Source organism: Dasypus novemcinctus, chromosome 6, assembly GCF_030445035.2.
Source record: "Dasypus novemcinctus isolate mDasNov1 chromosome 6, mDasNov1.1.hap2, whole genome shotgun sequence".
Lineage (NCBI taxonomy): Eukaryota > Metazoa > Chordata > Mammalia > Cingulata > Dasypodidae > Dasypus > Dasypus novemcinctus.
This window is the reverse complement of record NC_080678.1, coordinates 112,844,489-112,863,877: the sequence shown is the minus strand read 5'-3', so window position 1 is coordinate 112,863,877 and position 19,389 is coordinate 112,844,489. Positions and strand designations below refer to the sequence as shown.

The 19,389-nt window shown below is 45.7% G+C and overlaps 1 long non-coding RNA gene across 2 annotated transcripts in view; it reads right to left on the bottom strand.

Moving 5' to 3' along the window:
* Positions 1-19,389, bottom strand: part of LOC131278796 (uncharacterized) — a 56,229-nt gene continuing 36,840 nt past the window's right edge. For both annotated transcript variants that reach the window (XR_009186233.1, XR_009186232.1), the window contains exons 2-4: positions 16,310-16,465; positions 7,317-7,355; positions 1-1,364 (exon numbers count right to left, since the gene is read on the bottom strand). This is a non-coding gene — a long non-coding RNA (uncharacterized lncRNA). The remainder of the gene's footprint in view (positions 1,365-7,316; positions 7,356-16,309; positions 16,466-19,389) is intronic.

The window sequence follows — 19,389 nt, the reverse complement described above, 5'->3', positions numbered from 1 at the left end:
TACACAAAATCAAATTTTATTAAAAATCAAAATCTATTCCAGAGTTATCAATTTTCACATTTTACAAAATCATCATTAACATCACTACTAAATGAATACTTGGGTGAGCTCGGTTTTCAAAAATGATTCTCAATTATTTTTTAGTTTTCATAATAAATAAGAATTTTATTGAAAGAGAAATATTTTCTTCCAACAAATCATAACAATGGATACCTTTAAAAGATTCTGAATTATAACAACACTGAGTAGTAAATAGCAACACAAGTCATCAGATCAGTCACAGAATTGTCAAAGCCATACTAAACATTTACAGGATACAGGCAAGCAATGAACTGAAGTTTTGAGTGCTAGTTAAAGGGACCAAATATAGTAACAACATAGTCCCCATTTTACTATTCAAGAGTTTTTTGAAATTCTGATTCCTGACAATTTTTAAAAGATTAAGAGAACTACCTACAACTTTCAAATATTTATTCCTATTATTTTAAATTTGAGTGAATCCTGATTTAATCCATAAAATGTGACAGCGCTATATTACAGAGGCAATCCTTGCTTTCCCAGGATTTTGGGTTTTTTTTCAATCTTAGGAGAAGTATATTGAATAAAAAATTGCTTTCTTTATACAAAAAAATACACAGTCTCAAAGCACTAAGAAATTTAAATATCCAAGTTATAGCTAACAGGTGGCAAGTCAACATCCAGGGTTGACAGAATGCTTGAAGGAGCCTGCTAGAGTGGACTCCCACATCAGAGAAGGCATCAATTAAATATCAGTCTCCCAACAGCACAACTGAAATTTCAGTTATGATAGCATAGTAACTGTGAGTAACTGCATAAAGTACAGACTTCTGTAAAAAATAATATTTTGTGTAATCTATGTATCTTTAAAAATACATAAATTTTTTTAAAAAAATAAAAAAATAACCACTTACTGTTCCTTGCATAGACAAAAGAAGGGTTTTCCTAGAAAATAAGCTGTATCAACTTGAACTGTCTTAACTAGTACTAAATGTGGCACTGTACTTCAGCACCCATTTTGGTTCTGTTTAAGACTTGAATATGTCAGTACATCTCTGTCCTCTGGTTTCTCTGTCCTTTTTTCAGGGCCACTTGGTATAATCTTCTGATGTGAGTTCAACAAAAGCCTCACCACTCCATCTGCCTTCCCTGGTGCAGATGAAATGAAAGGCTGACGCTCCATCTTGAATTTTGCAGTTGGAGAGGAAATTCTGCACATCCTCAATAGAGCAAGGCCAGGGCAAGCCACGGAGCTTGACCACGAATCCTTCGCCTCCCTTGGGACCCAGCATCATGGAGACTTGACAGGGCAGGCGTCAACCAGCTCAGTGTGCAGGTTACTGTGGCTGAAAAGAAAGAGAAAACTACTTTACAAACTTTTCGATTTAATAATTAAAGAAGAAATAATAAACACTATTTTCCTCATTTACAGATAGGGAAGGTAAGTTTGATTGATATTAAACAAAGGCCTTAAAGAAGACATTTTAGGGAAGCAGATGTGGCTCAAGAAGTTGGGCAACCACCAAACACACCAGAGGTCCCAGGTTCTGTTCCCCATACCTCCTAAGAAGACAAGTACACAGTGAATAGACACAGAGAGCAGACTGCGAGCGCAAAGAATGCGATGGAGAGAGAAATAAATAAATGAAAATAAATCTTAAAAAAAAAGACATTTTAGAGCTGAGATTTAATTCCAGATCTCCCTGATTCCAAAACTTGTACAACCATTCTTACCCACCCCCAAGCACTACCTAACACTTCTCATAGATGTGCACACTTAAACAGAATAAGAGTGGCTTTCAGAGCACATACTGCAGTGCCCTCTCTGACAAAAATTCATAGAAATGACAAAAGATACTTTAAAACTATAAATGGGTATCATAGCTGGAAAATGAGAAAGGTCACCCTCAATGGACATAAAATTTTGAAGAATTCAAAGACAGGATGACCACAGGTTTAGACCCATCACCCAGAACGCTGTAGGAGATGACAGTTGAAAAGCTGCGAGAAGCTCCATGGGTGGTCCGAGCCCTGAGGCTCCCTCCTCCCTGAGCCTGGAGAGGCAGCTGTCTGCTCACTCGCAGGCTGAGGGTGGCCAATGAGGCAGCGGCAGTGGCCCCCTCGCCCCCAGCAGCCAGGCACCTTGGGAGTCCCATGCCATTGCACTGCCCCCTGGCACCCCACACCCCACTGAATGTCCCATCCTGCTATTCAACAACCCAGGTAATGATTGCAAACTCATGGAGTTAATAATTAGAATATAGGTCACCAGAAAAGAGAATGAGGTTAGAGAATGAAAGTTGAGGTTTAATCTGCACAGAATTGCTAAAAAGGTTTTTTGTAAATCTTTGGAAATGCACAGAAATGGTGAAAGCACATCATAGCATTTGTGTAACTAGCGGTGTTAATATGGGTATGATAGTGGTTGAAAGAGAAAGTCTAAGGTCATATTACTAGAAAGAAAGCTAAAAAAAGTAACACAGGACTGTGTTGCGTAGCAAAACCTCATGTGAAATAGGAGTATGGGTTAACATTGCGTATATATCACTATTTTTCCTTGAAACAGAACAAATATATATTAATATTACAAGATGTTAATAGAGGCAGTGGACTTTCCCCAGTGTTTAGGGCATCCATCTACCACATGGGAGGTCCTCGGCTCAAACCCCGGGCCTTCTTGACCCATGTGGAGCTGGCCCACATTCAGTGCTGATGTGCACAGAGTGCCCTGCCATGCAGGGGTGTCCCCCACGTAGGGGAGCCCCACATACAAGGAGTGCACCCCAAAGGAGAGCCACCCAGCGTGAAAGAAAGTACAGCCTGCCCAGGAATGGTGCCACACACACAGAGAGCTGACACAACAGGATGACGCAACAACAAGAAACACAGATTCCTGTGCCACTGACAACAGAAGCAGACAAAGAAGACCACACAGCAAAATAGACACAGAGAACAGACAACCGGGGTGGGGAGTGGGAGGGGAGAGAAATAAATAAAAAATAAATAAATCTTAAAAAAAAAAAAAAGACGTTACTAGACAAAAATACAACCAAGCAAACTATGGACAATAGTGTATACTAATATACTTAAAATTTTCCATTAAAGGTAAAAAAGAAAAAAAAAAAAGGATGCAAAATGTTAATAGGGGAAGTGGATGTGACTCAAGTGATTGGGCTCCCACCTACCACATGGGAAGTCCCAAGTTTGGTTTGTGGTGCCTCCTGAAAAAGGTGAGCTGGTGTGATGGGCAGGCACAGTGAGCTGATGCAACAAGATGACGCAACAATGAGACACAAAGAGGAAAGACAATGAGAGACACCACAAACCAGGGAAGCAAGATGGTTCCAACAACTGAGTGCCTCTGTCCCACGTGGGAGATGCCAAGTTCGGTTCTGGTGCCTCCTAAAGAGAAGAGGAGGAGACAAAGAGCACACAGCAAAGAGACACAGAAGCAGACAGCGAGCGTAAACAATAAGGGGGAATAAAGAAATAAAATAGTGTGTAGTAATCTATTAAAAATCTTCCATTAAGGGTAAAAAGAAAAAAAAGGTACTACAAATTGTTTGACTCCATCTATACAAAATATAAATACAAATAAATTAGAGAGATGGAAACAGAATAGCAGCTATGTACGGCAGGGGATGGAAAGAGAGATTAAGGGGTAGCGTTTTTTGGTTTGTCTGTTTTTTGTTTATTATTATTATTGGAATAATGAAAACGCTCTAATATTGATTGAAGTGATGAATGCACAACTCTGTGATCACAAGAAATACCACTGACTATACATTTTGGATAGATTGTATGCTTTATGAATATGTATCAATAAAATTGATTAAAAATAATTCGGGGAGCCAATGTGGCTCAGTGGTTGAGTGCTGGCTTCCTACATATGAGGTCCCAGGTTTAAACCCCAGCCCCAGTACCTCAAAAGTAAATTTGAAAATTAAAAATAAAAATAATTTAGTAGATGAAGGCCATCAGTGCACCAATTTTCTTTCTTTCTTTTTTCTTTTTTTCTTTTGAGGTAGCAGGTAAATAGAGGACTTGGAGTCATTGGCAGGACTTTCCAGTCAAGAAACGCAAGCACAACATCCAAGGAAAACCTGCACCCCAAAGGGTGGCTGCCAATCAGAAGGACAAGAGTTAACACCGAAAACACCTAGCCAGTACAGAAAAATGGGGATTTTGAAAGATGTTTACCTGACATAGCCAAAGAAATGAGAGATAAGACATCTATAAAAGGAGAAATGCCTATTATGAAAAAGAACGAATTAGGGGGAGCGGATGTGGCTCAAGTGCTTGAGCGCCTGCCCAGGCTGGATCCCCAGTACCTCCTAAAACAGTAACAAAAAGCAAACAAATGGAAGAGGGAAAAAAAACCTCTGGGGAGCTGGTGTAGATTAGTGGTTGAGCACTGGCTTCCCACATTATGAGGTTATCAATCCCCAGCCCAGTTAACTAAAAAAAAAAAAAAAATTAGGAGTCTGAGATGTTAAAAAGGTCAAAATACAAAAAAAAATATTTAGACAATGTTAATGAAATAGCAAAGAGGAAGAAAATTTGAAGCATAAGACAGTGAGCTGGAAGATCTGGTCAATGTTCCAGAATGCAGTGCCAAAGAAGAGTAAGCATGAGTTATAGTTTTAAGGGACTGAGCTAGGTTTCTAGTGGCCAACTACTAAATGTTTTAGAAGAAGAGAAAAGAGAATGCACTGGGGGCAGTACTTTAATAGTAAGATAATTTCTCCAAACTGGAGAAAAAATATGATCCCTGCATTATATGTACTATTATATTAAAACAGGAGACTATTGAACATAGTAGGAATATACAAGTCAGGTTAAGACAAGGGTACTTTCTTGTTAGGTTTATATTCATTCCATATATTATCATGAAAAACTTTTTTGATAATTTTATTCTTCTGTGATAGTCTTAATTATAATTGTTAAGTATAATAAAACTCTTGCAGTTAATAATACTTGCTTCCATATTTTATGTTAGGAGGAATATTTTCACAGAATATAATTGGTGATGGAAGTTGAATTTCACCTTGATCAAACCTTTTCAATTTTTACCTACAGTCTAGGACTTTTTATCATGTCATAATTAACAGAACCAATAAAATAATGTGCCTTGTGGACAGGAGCAACCACCTGCTTTACCCTTATAAGAAATTTTGGTTAAGGTGAAAATGAATGACGACTACAACAGGACTTTTGGCCAGCTCTAGAAAGGAACCACGATTTCGACCTATTCTCAAACTGTAAATGGATATAACTTTCTGATAAAAAAAAAAACAACAATAAAATAGAAAGGAACCAAAATAAGGCAGCAACAATGTTTCCGGGAATCCAAGAGAGCAATGGCTTCCATCTGCTAAGGGAATGTAATTTTGATCCTAAAATTCTCAATTAGGAGAAAAAAAAAAAAGTATAAGGCCTATAAACGCAGATTTATTTCAACCCATGAGCACTACTTGAAAGAATCATTAGATGATGTAAAGTACCAAAACCGAAAACTGATTCTAAAGGCGCTCGAGGTTGGGGGCAGCACGGGCTGAGTGGGCGTTGCCAGGCTCCCTGCCGCCCCGCGCGCCCTCCTGCCCCTACCAGCCCCACACCCCGCCAGCCCCCGCGCCCCGCCAGCCCACGCGCCCCCGCCGCCCAGCGCCCGGCCACCCCACGCGCCCCTCTGCCCCCGCGCCCCGCCAGCCCCCGCGCCCCGCGGCCCCGCGCGCCCCGCCAGCCCCGCGGGAGGCCCGGAGCGTGCGCGGTGGCGGGGCTTCCTGGCGCTCCCGGCCTCGTGGCGCCGCCCGCCCTGCCGCCGCGGTGCTGCGACCCTACGATTTACCGAGCCTTGCTCCTAACACTCCCTGTGGAACTGAAAGCCTCCCTGGCCGCAGGGCGGGGGCTGGCCTGAGCACTGAGCCTTCGCCGGAGCCGGGTTGGTGCCGCAGCTGGCTCCCTCCCCGGCCGGCCCGGGGCACACTGGCCAGCGCCCGGGGGCGTTCGTGCCCGCGGAGGCCTGGACACTCCCGAGCCTGGACACTCCGGCTGGCGCCCCACGTGGGCGTTCCGTCTGGATCACGGCTGGTGGAAGGCCCCTCCGGCCGCGCTGTTAAAGTACGATTCCTTTGGTGATTTTGTTCAGGTGTCGGGCACGCCGGGCAAAAGGGCCCTGGGGGGAGGAGGTGGCGCAAACGGTGGCGCGCCTGCTTCCCACCTGGAAGGTGCGGTTCAGGCCCCGGTGCCTCTAAGAACAAAAGGAGCAAAGCAATGAGGGAAACAACTCAGAAGAGCCCGTGTGGCTAGGGTGGGGGTGGGGGTGGTGGTGGTTGTTCAAGGTCCGAGGCTCAATCCCCGGCTCCGGGGTCTCAAAAAAAGAAGGGGTGGGGGCACTGGTTTGAGTCTGAATCCCCTGCTACTTGACAACCCTGCAGAATTATATGTGGAGGGCACAGGAGATCTTTACAAATGACCTAGGAAATAAAGAACCCAAGTGTTTGATAGAGACACTGCAGAATGGTTAGGAGCCTGGGCTGTTTCACAGGAGAGGGACCTTCTTGGGTCCCATTCACCCGATGGGAAGTACTGGGTGATGGCACAGCTGGATCTTACTCGTGGCCGTGCCCCAGTGGGACGCACTGGCGTCTGTTCTGTGCGCGCGCCAGCCAGCTTGCGGCTCAAGTTTCACCTCATCTCTTTTTTTTTTTCCTAGGAGGTGGGGGTTGAACCCAGGGCCTCATATGTGTGAAGCACGCTCAGCACCGAGCTGCACCCTGTCCACTCACCTCATCTCTTAGATGTGGGTAGCAAGACTCCAGCAATCTGCATGGCAGAAACGGAGGCAAAACAAGCACAAAAAGACGTTCCTTTGAATAGCTATTTTCCTTCATTTGATTCATGAGTTTTTTCTTGGAGGTCTTTCAAGTGGAAGTTTAGTCTCAAATTCATGGTCAGGTTCTTAAAAATGAAATTCAGCTACAAGAATATTTATTTTTACCTAATCTAATATCATAAAGATTTGTTTTTGTATTATTAAGAAGCACGTTTTGTTGCCTTCGGGGGACTGTTACTTGTAAATACGGGAGGATATTCCACGTCCCCGTCCCCCGTGGCCTCTCCTCGGTCTGCTCACTGTTCACGGTAGTTGTCTGCTCCCTTTCTCTCCTTTAGGAGGCACCCGCGGGAAGGCATGTGGGAGCCAGACACGCAACTGCTTCAGCCACATCTGCACCCCAAGGATATTTTAATGAAATAAATGTAATTCTGGAAAAATGAGGTTAGAAAGAGGAACTCACCTAGATAACTGCTAATTCTTCCTGGTCGACTAATTCTTCCTGGGGGAAAATGGGAACAAAAATAGGTTGAGAGGATATTTGATTGGAAGAACTGCCAACTTATTGATGTGGAGAAAGTGGCCACAGTAGTTGCTGAGGGCAGGGAGATAAAAGAAGAGATGTGATGTGGGGGCATTTTCAGGACTTGGAGTTGTTCTGAATGATATGGCAGGGTCAGATGCTAGATTTTATATCCTGCCATAACCTACTGGATGGACTGGGAGAGAGGGTGAACTACAGGGTAAACTATTATCTATGGTGCGCAGCAGTGCCCCAAAATGTGTTGGCGGTGTGCGATGAGTGTGCCACAATGATGAGGGAGGTTGTTGGTGCGGGAGGAGTGGGGTGAGGGGAATACAGTGGGGTGGGGGCGATACAGAACATTTTTTTTATTCCTCTACCCCCAGGCCGGGAAGCCCGGTGGGTGCGCGAAGAACAAGCCCTCAGGGCCTGCGCCGTCCCCGCCCCCCTGCTGCCCACCCTCCAGGGCCCGGGCTCCCTTCCCACCTCCCCACGCACCTCCCACTTCGCGCCTGCCTGTTCCCACTGCCGGACCCCTTCCCCGCGGTCCCCCTGAAGGGCCGCCTCCGCGAACCCGGCCCTACCCCAGACTCGCCCTTCTCCCAGCCTGGCCGGGGCGGCCGCGGGCCCGGCGCGCACGCGCACCCGGTAGGGCGGGGCCGCGCGCTCGGCGCGCGCCCGCACTAACCCGCTCCGGGTCCCCGCGACGCCACCGTGCCGCCGCCGCCAGCCGCCCCCGGGGAGGAGGCGCGCAGCCAGCCCCAGGCAGCGCCGCGTGGGCGGCCCCTCCAGTGGGGAAAGCAAGTTTAGCGCCCGGTGCGGTTAGCCACGAAGGGCCTTGGCCCTTTAACACGCTCCTCGCTCTTATATTTCTCAATGTAACATTTTTTTGTGATGTGTGTATCTTTAAAAAAATACAATTTACAGACATGGTGGGGTGGGGGTGGGGAGTGGGGTATATGGAACCTCATGTTTTTTGTATGTTTTTTAATGTAACGTTCTTTGTGCTCTATTAACTTTCATTTTAAAAGTGTAAAAAAAAACTGGAAACGTTTTCTCACCTTAGGTAAAATGAACTGCTGGAGACGAGTCAGACGTGCTGTGTAACCTGCGTTCCCTCTGAGCGCTAGGTCCTTTAGAGTTAAAGAGGAAAGGCAGGCCACCTCGGCCCTGAGTGGCTGTCAGCCACGGGGAGGCCAGCTGCGATCGCGGCCCGGAGGGCGCCGGCCGGCCCTGGGCAGGAGGAGCGCTGCCCCGAGCCAGGCGGGAGGCCGGACCCCCAGGAGGAGCCTGCTAGGCCCTGACGAGGGAAGCACGGTCCTTAGGCATGGTGTGTCACAGACCTGCTGTGAACTTCGGTGGGTTTTTGTTTTTTGTTTTTAAACTTGGCTTTGTTCCTTCAGTTATAAGATACTACTTAATATCAAAACCTGTAAATGTCGGAATAAAATGGCATCTAATTACTTTACTGAAAGGGATTCCTCCAGATAATGTGAATGTTATGGATAGCATTAAAAATAGGGCTTGTTGTTTCTTTTTTTTTTTTAACGTAAACTCAGTTCACTTCCAATATTTTTCTACCTCAAGTAATAAGAGGATTACTCATATGGAGATGTGTGCCAAACACTGGGGAGATACTGAGGTAAATAAGTTCCTATCCTATTTTAACACCTTTCTCTCCCCCTTTGTCTGAATATCGGCTTTACAGCATAGGCCACCTTTCTTTCTTCTAGTTTAGGTTATGTTTGGCAGAACTTTGCCATATTATGATCTTTCAAATCATTTTTCCCCTTTCCTAGTGTAGCAGTTTGATATAGTTAAGAATTCCAAAAATAGGTATTGGATTATGTTTGCATTCTGATCTGTACCTGTGCATAACTGAGTTGTGATTAGGACATTGAGATAAAAGGCATGGCAAAGAACAGAGTTGGGGGTTTCTTAATGTTGGGATTTTGATGCTGGAGTTTGATGCTGAAGTCTTAAGTTGGAGCCCCAGGGAAAGAGACAGAGCTGTTTGCCTGATAGTCTACAGCTGTCCTTGTGGAGGGAGGCAAAGCCTAGAGAGCCTTATAATCTACAGCTGTCCTTGTGGAGCAAACAGGAGCTGAGCCAGAGGAACCCAGGAAGCCTGGACCCTTGCAGACGTGGCAGCCATCTTGCTCCAACACGTGACAGTAGACTTTGGTGAGGGAAGTAACTTACGCTTTATGGCCTGGTATCTGTAAGCTCCTACCCCAGATAAATACTTTATAAAACCAGTTTCTGGTATTTTGCATCAGCACCCCTTTGGCTGACTAATACACCTAGCATCGACCCCCTCTCCATTCCAGGTTACACTGTGAATTTTCTTCATCATTCTTATAGTTGGGAGCCTGTTTTCCAGACTTCAAGAATTCATATTTGTTTTGTAATGCTTGGATCATATATAAATGCAGTTAAGAAAGAAAATCTGCCAACAGGAATTCCTGTCCTGTATACGAAGAGTGTTTATAAATGTAGTTGTGCCACTGATCAAGTGCTATGATCTTGAGTCTCGCCTGTGCCTTAATTTTCTTTTTGGTAAATGGGAATCTGTCTTTCCACCTTCATAGCATTTGCACACTTTTAAACATTATTGGATTTTAAGGCTGGATAGATTGGGCAGCCAACATGAAAACTGTTAACTCTCAGGTTTTTGCACTTAGGATCACCAAAATAAATCATTTAGAATCATTAAAATGTGCTCTAAGTTTATAATGACTTTAAATTGTCATATTCTCTACTATACATTTTTAAACCAATAAAATTTTTTAAAAACCTGATTCTAAAAGGAAGACATGGCATTAACAACAGTGATGCCATAAATGTAAAAAAAAGATATTGACAAGTCTAAAATATAGATTTTTTAAAATAAAATTCCAAAACTAAGATTGCAAATAATTTCCACATGGAAACTATCAAATAGAAGGTAGAGCAGGCATGTGTGTAATATGGGACCTAGTAATCCTGCTCCTGTGAATGTGCCCAAGAGGAATTCTCACAAGTGAAAGGCGGAGGCAGATAAAAGAGCATCAATTAAAAGTGGTAGACAGAGAAAGAATCAATTAGAAGGAGTCTGAATGGAATGAATACACATAGAGCAACATAAGTGACAAAAGAACAAAAAATCACCAGTAGAATCTTGGTTATGTTCATTACAAATAAGTGGTCATAAAAAATTATAACTAGATGGGAAGCAATTGTAGCTCAACTGATAGAGCATCTGCCTACCATATGGAGGGTCCAGGGTTTGATACTCGGGGCCTCCTGACTCATGTGGTCAGCTGGCCCATGTGCAGTGCTGTCATACGCAAGGAGTGCCATGCCAAGCAGGGGTGTCCCCCGCATAGGAGTGCCCCATGCGCAAGGACTGCATCCCTCAAGGAGAGCCACTCCACGTAAAAAAAGCATAGCCCACTCAGGAGTGGCCCCAGAGAGTTGACGCAGCAAGATGATACAACAAAAAAAGTGACAGTTTCCCAGTGCCACATGACAAGATGCAAGTGGACACAGAAGAACACACAGCAAATGGACACAGAGAGCAGACAACGGAGGGGAAGGGGAGAGAAATAAAATAAATCTTAAAAAAAATTATAACTGGAGATCAAGCTTACAATGTAGTTTGTAGAACTGATGGGCTTATTACTAAGTAGCATGGCCAGTATTCACAGCTCACGAATAACCTAACATGGCTGAAGTAAAACTAAAAGTATGTTTTTAAAAAAATTATACATTTTACAAGTTCTCATATAAATAAAAGGATACCCACAATACACATTAGAATTGCTGCCTATATGAGTTCAGGGAATGGAAGTAAGATACAGGAATTAATGGAACTAAGAACATAAATACAACAAAATGACCATAAGTATTTTAAAATTAAGGAAAAAAATTTCCTGACCACTATCTATACAACTGAGGCTCAAATTAAAAAAATATATGTAATAGCTAAATAAAGAATGTATTTATATTAAAACAAATATGGAAGTCTTCCACTTCTGGGCAAGATGGAGTTTCAGGGCCCAGGTTAACCTACCCACCTGAAATAATTGCAAAATTGACAAAACATGAAACAACAGTTTTCAGGCAACAAAGGATAGTGATAGCACTGATAGATGGGAAACAAATAAGATGAGCCCTACAACTGGCCCAGCATACTTCCTGGAGAGAGATTTTAGCCTGTGGTACCAGGGTAGACAGTTAAGATGGAGCCTGGAGGACTCCCTGGGTTAAGGAGATGGAATTGAGAGTGTGGGGAGATCAATACAGCTACCCAGTGTTCATAGGATAAAGTATCAAAGGGGAGAGTGTTGCACAGAGAGGAGTCCCCAGAGATCTGCAGCGGGTCCCCTTGAATATTCATTTAGTACGGTACTGATCAGGAAATTACTCAGGCTCAGGCAAAGACCCATCCAAAAGGATTGGAGGAAGCAATGCCCAGGACTCTTGGAGGACCTGGAACAGTGCCTGCAGTGGGAGAACTTCATAATTCATAGGCCACTGGGTAGGGTTTGCAGGAAGAGCTTGCCTCAGAGGTGGGGGAAAATAACTTTCACCTGAGCAATGCACTGGACTTCCCTAAGAAATCATACAAAGACTAGGAAGACCGAAGAGGACAAAACCATTTTTAAGTAACTTAACCTATATCCCAAAATAAAGCTCAAGAAGATTTTTTGTAATACAAAAATATCCAGCATCTAACAAAGTAAAATTCACAATGTCTAGCATCCAACAAAGGATTACAAAGCATGCAAACTGACAAGAAAACATAACCTTTAGTGAGGGGAATAATGAATGAATCAAAACAGATCCAGACAGATGCAGGTGCTAGAATTAGCAGAAAAAGACTTATAAAGACAGTTATTACAACTATATTCTATATACTCAGAAAGTTAAATACAGGCTTGGAAAATACAAAAAGACCCAAATCAAATGTTTAGAAAAGAAAACTAGAAAGTTGAGATGAAAATCACTCATCATACCAAGAAGAAGGAAAACTTAAATGAGAAAAGAAAATCAACAGTCATCAACACCAAGATATTAGAATACCTGAGGATTCTAAAAGCAGCCATAATAAAAATGCTTTAATGAACAATGCAATTATAAACATGCTTGAAACAAATGAAAAAAAAATTGATCACCGCAGCAAAGATACAAGATTTTAGGAAGTATTGAGCAGAAATTCTAGGACTGAAAATTTTCCCGAAATAAAAAATGTCTCTGGATGAGCTTAAAAACAGGATGGAGGCTGGAGGAAAAAAAAAAATCAGTGAAAAATAGAAAAATAAAATTACCCAATCTGAACAGCAAAAATAGAAAGGAAAAATGAACAGAGACTTAAAGAATTGTATAACTACAACAAAACATCTAACATTCATGTCATCAGAGTCCCAGAAGGGAAGGAGGAAGAACATGGGGCTAGAAAATAATAGCAGAAATAATAGCAGAAAATTTTCCAATTTTGGGAAAAGACTTCAAGGGGTAATATGGGAAAACTATGAAAATTTCTACATAATTAGACAATTCTGGTGAAATTTACCAACACTTCAAAAGCTACTATATGGGAAGCGGACTTGGCCCAGTGGATAGGGTGTCCATCTACCACATGGGAAGATGGCGGTTCAAACCCTGGGACTCCTTGACCCGTGTGGAGCTGGCCCATGCGCAGTGCTGATGCGCGCAAGGAGTGCCGTGCCACGCAGGGGTGTCCGCTGCATAGGGGAGCCCCATGCACAAGGAGTGCACCCTGTGAGGACAGCCGCCCAGTGCGAAAGTGCAGCCTGCCCAGGAATGGTGCCGTACACACGGAGAGCTGACACAACAAGATGATGCAACAAAAAGAAACACAGATTCCCATGCCGCTGACAACAACAGAAGCAGACACAGAAGAACATGCAGCAAATAGACACAGAGAACAGACAACCAGGGTGGGGGTGGGGGGGGGAGGGGAGAGAAATAAATAAATAAATCTTAAAAAAAAAGCTACTATAACCAACATGTGATAGATCATTTAAATAGCCCTCTAGTTACTAACAAATTTACTTGTAATTTTAAAAACTCCCCCAAAAATCTCCAGACCCAGACGGTTTCACTAGAGAATTACACCAAATATTTAAAAAACAATTCAAATTAATTTTATGCAATCTACTCCAGAAAATGGAAAAAAGGAGGAAACAATTCCCAATAGAGGGAAGCAGATGTGGCTCAACTGATAGAGCGTCGGTCTACCATATGGAGGTCCAGGGTTCAATCCTCAGGGCTTCCTGACCTGTATGGAGCTGGCCCATGCACAGTGCTGCTGTGCACAAGGAATGCCGTGCCACACAGGGGCACCCCCACATAGGGGTGCCCCACATGCAAGGAGTGCACCCCGTAAGGAGAGTCACCAAGCGTGAAAAAAGTGCAGCCTGCCCAGGAATGGTGCTGCATGCACGGAAAGCTGATGCACCAAGATGACACAACAAAAACAAGACACTGATTCCGGGTGCCGTTGACACAGGCAGATACAGAAGAACACAGAGCGAATGGACAGAGAGAGCAGACAACTAGGGGGGAGCGGGGAAGGGGAGAAAAATAAATAAAAAATAAACCTTAAAAAGAAAATCAATGTAGGGAAGCAGATGTGGCTCAAGTGATTGAGCTCCTGCCTACCACATAGGAGGTCCTGGGTTAGGTTCCCGGTGCCTCCTGGAGAAGACCAGCAAGACAGTGAGCTGGAGCAATGGACAGGTGTGGCGAGCTGACTCAACAAGATGACGCAACGCAGGAGACACAAAGAGGAAAGACATAAGAAAAGCAGAGAGCTGAGGTGGCTCAAGTGTTTGAGCACCTCCCTCCCACATCAGAGGTCACAGAACCAGTTCCCAATGCTTCCTAAAGAAGATGAGCAGACACAGAGCACACAGCAAATGGATATAGAGAGCGGACAGCAGCAGACAGTGAGTGCAAACAATGGGAGGGGGGGACAGGGAATGAATAAATTAAAAAAAATTTTTTTAAATAATCAATGTAATCTAGAGGATCAACAGGCTAAAAAGGAGAAATCATATAATCATATCAGTTGACACTGAAAAGACATCTGACAAAATCCAACAAGCTTTCATGATAACCCCAAACGAGTTAGGATTAGAGGGACCACCTCGACTTGATAGCTTGATAAAGAGCATCTAACATAGTTAATGGTGAAAAACTGCATGCTTCCCCCCAGGTTGGGAATAAGGGAAGGCTGTCCACTTCACCACTCTTATTCAACATTGTACTGGAAGTCCCTGTCAGCCAAATTAGGCAAGTAAAGGAATGAAAAGGCAGATTGGAACAGAAGACGTTAGAGAGCCCCTTGTACTACATAGAAAATCCCAAAGAAACTACAAAAACCCCCTGGAACAAATAAGTTAAGCAAGGTCACTGGATACAAGATCAACTGTTACAGATTGAGTTGTGTCCTCCAGAAGGACATATTCATATCCCAACCCCCAGTCTCATGAACGTGACCCTATTTGGATACAGGATTTTGAAGATATGATTTCTTAAGATGAGACCAATCTGGATCAGGCTCTGACAGAGAGAAGAGAGCCATGTGACGGAGGCAGGGATGGAGTTATGCCACCAGCCGGGCAGAACCCTACCGACTTCAGGGGAGCCTGGCTCTGCCAGCAGCACCTGGGTTTGGACTTCAAGCCTCCAGACTGTGGGACCAGAAATTCCTGTTGTTTTAAGCCACCTATTTTGGTGCTCACTTCAGCAGCACCACCCATTTTGTGATACTTAAGTTAGGCAGCCCTAGGGAACTAAGGTGTCAACATCAATGTACAGAAACCAATTGTATTTCTATTAGCAATAAAGTATGTGTAAATCTAAACTAAAAATACAAAACCATTTTCAATTGCTCAGAAAAACTAAAAACTTAGATGTAAATCTAATAAAATATAGATGGGACTTGCATGCTGGAAGCTACAAAAAGCTTATGAAAGAAATCCAAGAAGATCTCAGTAAATGAAGAGACATGCTGTGTTCATAGATGGGAATTTCTCCCCAAAATGATTTATTGGTTTACAACTTTTCCTATCAAAATCCCAGCAAGGGAAATCAAGGGAATCCAGAAGAGAAAGGAGAGTCCATCACCATGTGACAGGAAAAACAAGGCCCAACGATAGCTAGGAGTGAGCCCAGAATGCCACAGCCTTAAGGGAGAAAGCATCTCCTTGTTGACACCGTGGTTTTGGACTTCTCCTAGCCTCGAAATCACAGTTAACCTGATGAGGCTGACTGCTAACAAGTTCTGTCCCACCTTATGCCCTGTTCTTTTGGTGATGATTTCACTTCTGTCAGAAGCTGTCCCCTCCAAAGCAAACATGCAATAGAAGAAACAGATCTCAGCAATGGCACAAGACCCACTCAAGCATACTCAGCTATTGCCTTGTTATACACACAGAACCAGCAGAGCTGAGATTTTACTTGGTACATGTGGCTCGGTGGGTCCACACTAGAAAAGGTTGTTTCATGGTTTGAGGATGCTGTTAATATCCAGCTATGCTCAGAGATGCAGCCACCAAGTGCAATTAATGTCCCATGATGATGGAGGAGCTTGTTGTTATGGGAGGAGTGGGGCGAGGGGGGTGGGGGGTATAGGTGACCTCAAATTTTTTTTAATGTAACAACAACAAAAAAAAGACAAAGAAAAAAATACATATATAGCTATGCAGCTGAAGTGAAGATACTTCAGTCTCCTTTCCAAGAATGGCTTCCAACAAGACATCATGGATTAAAATGGACTGTTCCTAAAAGCAGGCTATCACAATTTTTCAATGGAAGGCTCAGCTTAATCACAGCCACAGGAGCCCAAGTTCAGGGGCACAAATCCCCTGCTCTGCCCACTTTACACGTTGAATCCCAGACAGAAGAGATGCTGGCCCTACCTGCAGGCCCCATTCTGGCATCCGGGCTGCTGAGCATCTCTTCTTGTAGGTCGGCCTGGGAGGGCCTCCTCGGGAACTCCCAGGCCAGGCCCTGCATCTCATGAGACTGATCAATGCTCTTTCATTCTGATGGCCCTTGGGATTTCTCTTCTGACCCTGTGAGAGATGTGAAACAAGATGTTTTTAAGCAGCAGGTGGGCATTCTGTATAAAAATAAGGTCAGGGTGCCAGGAAACAAGGGCTCTGGTCTCCTTCACCTTGGGAACGCTCCTGGGAATGTTTCTTCTTCTTTGTGGCCAGCACTCATGCCATTCAATGGAGACATCACCTAGCTGGATGTGAACTGTCAGGGCCTCTTAGAAGAGAGGACGAAGATTATACCAAGGGTTGTTTAAGTCCAGTTTTCTGGGTTTGAAACCATCCCAACACTTAGTAATTTGTCTGCAAGGCTTTATTTTCTGACTTTTTGTGTCTACTCCAGAAGCCTTGGCGCTTTGCATTCACATATAACCAAGAGCCATGACCCTCAGTCCTTCTCCAGGCTCCAGCTTGAACCTTCAGAAGCCCAAGAGCTAGGGGCTTCTGTACATTCTCCAGAAAGTAATGAGGGAAGCAGATCTGGCTCAACTGCTGGAGCATCTGCCTACCACCTGAGAGGTCCAAGGTTCAAACCCAGGGCCTCCTGACCTATGTGGTGAGCTGGCCCACATGCAGTGCTGATGCGTGCAAGGAGTGCCGTGCCACGCAGGGGTGTCCCCCATGTAGGGGAGCCCACATGCAAGGAATGCACCCTGTAAGGAGAACTGCCCAATGCAAAAAAAATGCAGCCTGCCCAGGAGTGGCACCGCACACATGAAGAGCTGAGGCAGGAAGATGACACAACAAAAAAGAGATGCAGTTTCCCACCGCTGCCAGATAATGCAAGTGGACACAGAAGAACACACAGCGAATGGACAGAGAGTAGACAACTGGGAGGGGGGAGGAGGGAGCAGGAAGGGGAGAGAAATAAAATAAAAAAATAAATCTTAAAAAAAAAAAAGTAATGGGAAGGTCCTAAGAGACAAATGATTCCCAGTCTCTAGAACTAGAGGAAATAATGTCTCACTTATCTGTCACTCATAATGAATTTTTCAGAGTACTTTTCCTTTAAGTATCTGAACTTTTAAAAAAAATACTTTGGAGGCAAAATTTCCCCAAATGGATCTCTTGTTTTGTTATCTTTTTAAATATCAATACATCTAAAAATTTAAATATTTTTAAACAACTTTGATGATTAATCAATCAACACTAGAGCTTGTAAGATGCTTTGGCCTGGTGCTACAAATGCACTCAACAGCTCTGGGTTTTTTTTCCAATCACTTTCTAGTGAATTGACTATAACATTTCCAAAGTTCTGAAATGGCCAACAGACCACAGAAAGACATTTCTTTAGGAACCTGCTTGGCCCAGCCCGGGGCCAACCGCCCTCTCCCAGCCAAGACGGGCCGGTCCTGGCAGGCCGGCTGAGTGCGCTGTGACCGTCCACGGTCAACACCGCGGACCGGGCAGCCGCGTGCGGGAAGGGGGACGGCCGCGCACAGCAAGGGGCGCCTGCGAGGCTGGAGGGCAGGAGGGCTGACCCCTGGGGCCAGGGACTAGGTGGGTGGGGGCTCGTGGGGACTGGGGTGCCCGGCAGGGGCTGGTTTCTGGAACCCAGGCTGCTTGCACAGATGCTTTCCCCGCCTGGTACATCACCAAGGACTCATGCATCTTATACTTCAAACCCACGTGCAACAATCAAGGTGTCAGGTAGAAAAAGCAAGGCTGGGGCAGGGCAAGGGCAGCGCGCATGCCCCAGGGCCCTTCCAGGCCTGCTACTGGCTGCACCCTAGACAAGACAGCTGGCACGGGGGGAGGAGCATTTGGGGGATATCGGGGGCCTCGGCCTCTCTCTCAGCCCCCCAGGGAAAAGGCAGGCTGTGGGTAAACATGGCCTCACAGCTCTGCTCCCCCAGAAGCAGGGTCAAAGGCCGCCGGGGGGGGCAGTAAGGGGTGAGAGGTATCCCAGCGGTTCTGGAAGATGCAGGTGACCTAAGGGCAGGGGATAGGCTCACGGACCTCGCAGAGCAGAGGAAGCCAGTCCCTAGGGTCCCCAAGTGCTGCCAAGGTCCCCAAGGACCCCCATGGTGGCGCAGGCAAGGAGGTGGCCAGGGCTCGGCAGGACCTTGCAGAGGCAGGAGGCCGGTGCCCTCGGGTGCAGGCTCAAGGATGGGGCCAGGCCGTGGGACCACCGGTCGGCCAGCGTCCACCACCCCCAGGCAGGAGCAGGTGGTGCAGCCCCTGGAGAAACCGAGTCAAAGAGGAGTCAGCTCCCTGAGGACAGAGGGACAGGAGCTCTCTGAGGGCCGCATGCCATCGTGCACGCCGCGGTCCAGCTCCCCATTCCTGCAGGGATACCCCCTCCCCATCCCGCCAAGCTGCGCTCCTGCCGATCGCCCCACAGCCCACAGCGGGCAGGGCGGGCGCTCTGAGCCATCCACTCCTGCCCGACACAGGGGCAGTGCCCAGCTCTCGGGGCGCTGGCACAGCAGGAACAAAACGAATGAAACACTTAGTGAGTCCTAGAAACCGCCCCGGTGCCCCCTCACTCCACCAAGCCCTTCTGGGCCCCGCTGTGCCCAGGGGCTCCGTGCACCCCGCTGCTGTGGGGTCCCTGCCTGTGGCGGCTTGCTCGGTCGGTAGAGGTGGGGTCTGGCTGCGGACAAGGGGTCGGTCCCGCTTGGGACGAAGGGTCGGACCGGCAGCAGACGAGGGATTGGTCTCAAAAGGGGTTGCGCGGTTCGGCTGACGGGGTTGCCCGGCGAAGCTGGCGACGAAGGGGCCGCCCGGAGAAGCAGGCGATGAACTGGGGACAAGGGAGGCCAGGCCCTTGTCGGGGGCTCTCAGGACTGGAGGGCGCACGGCAGAAGAACTACCGAGGAGACAAGGTAAACACGCAAGTCCACTTTATTGAGGGAGAGGCAACAGTTTTACAGGGGCTGGGGAAGGCTGATTGGTCGAAGCCATGCCCTGTTCTGATTGGTTGCCGGAGAAAGGTCAGT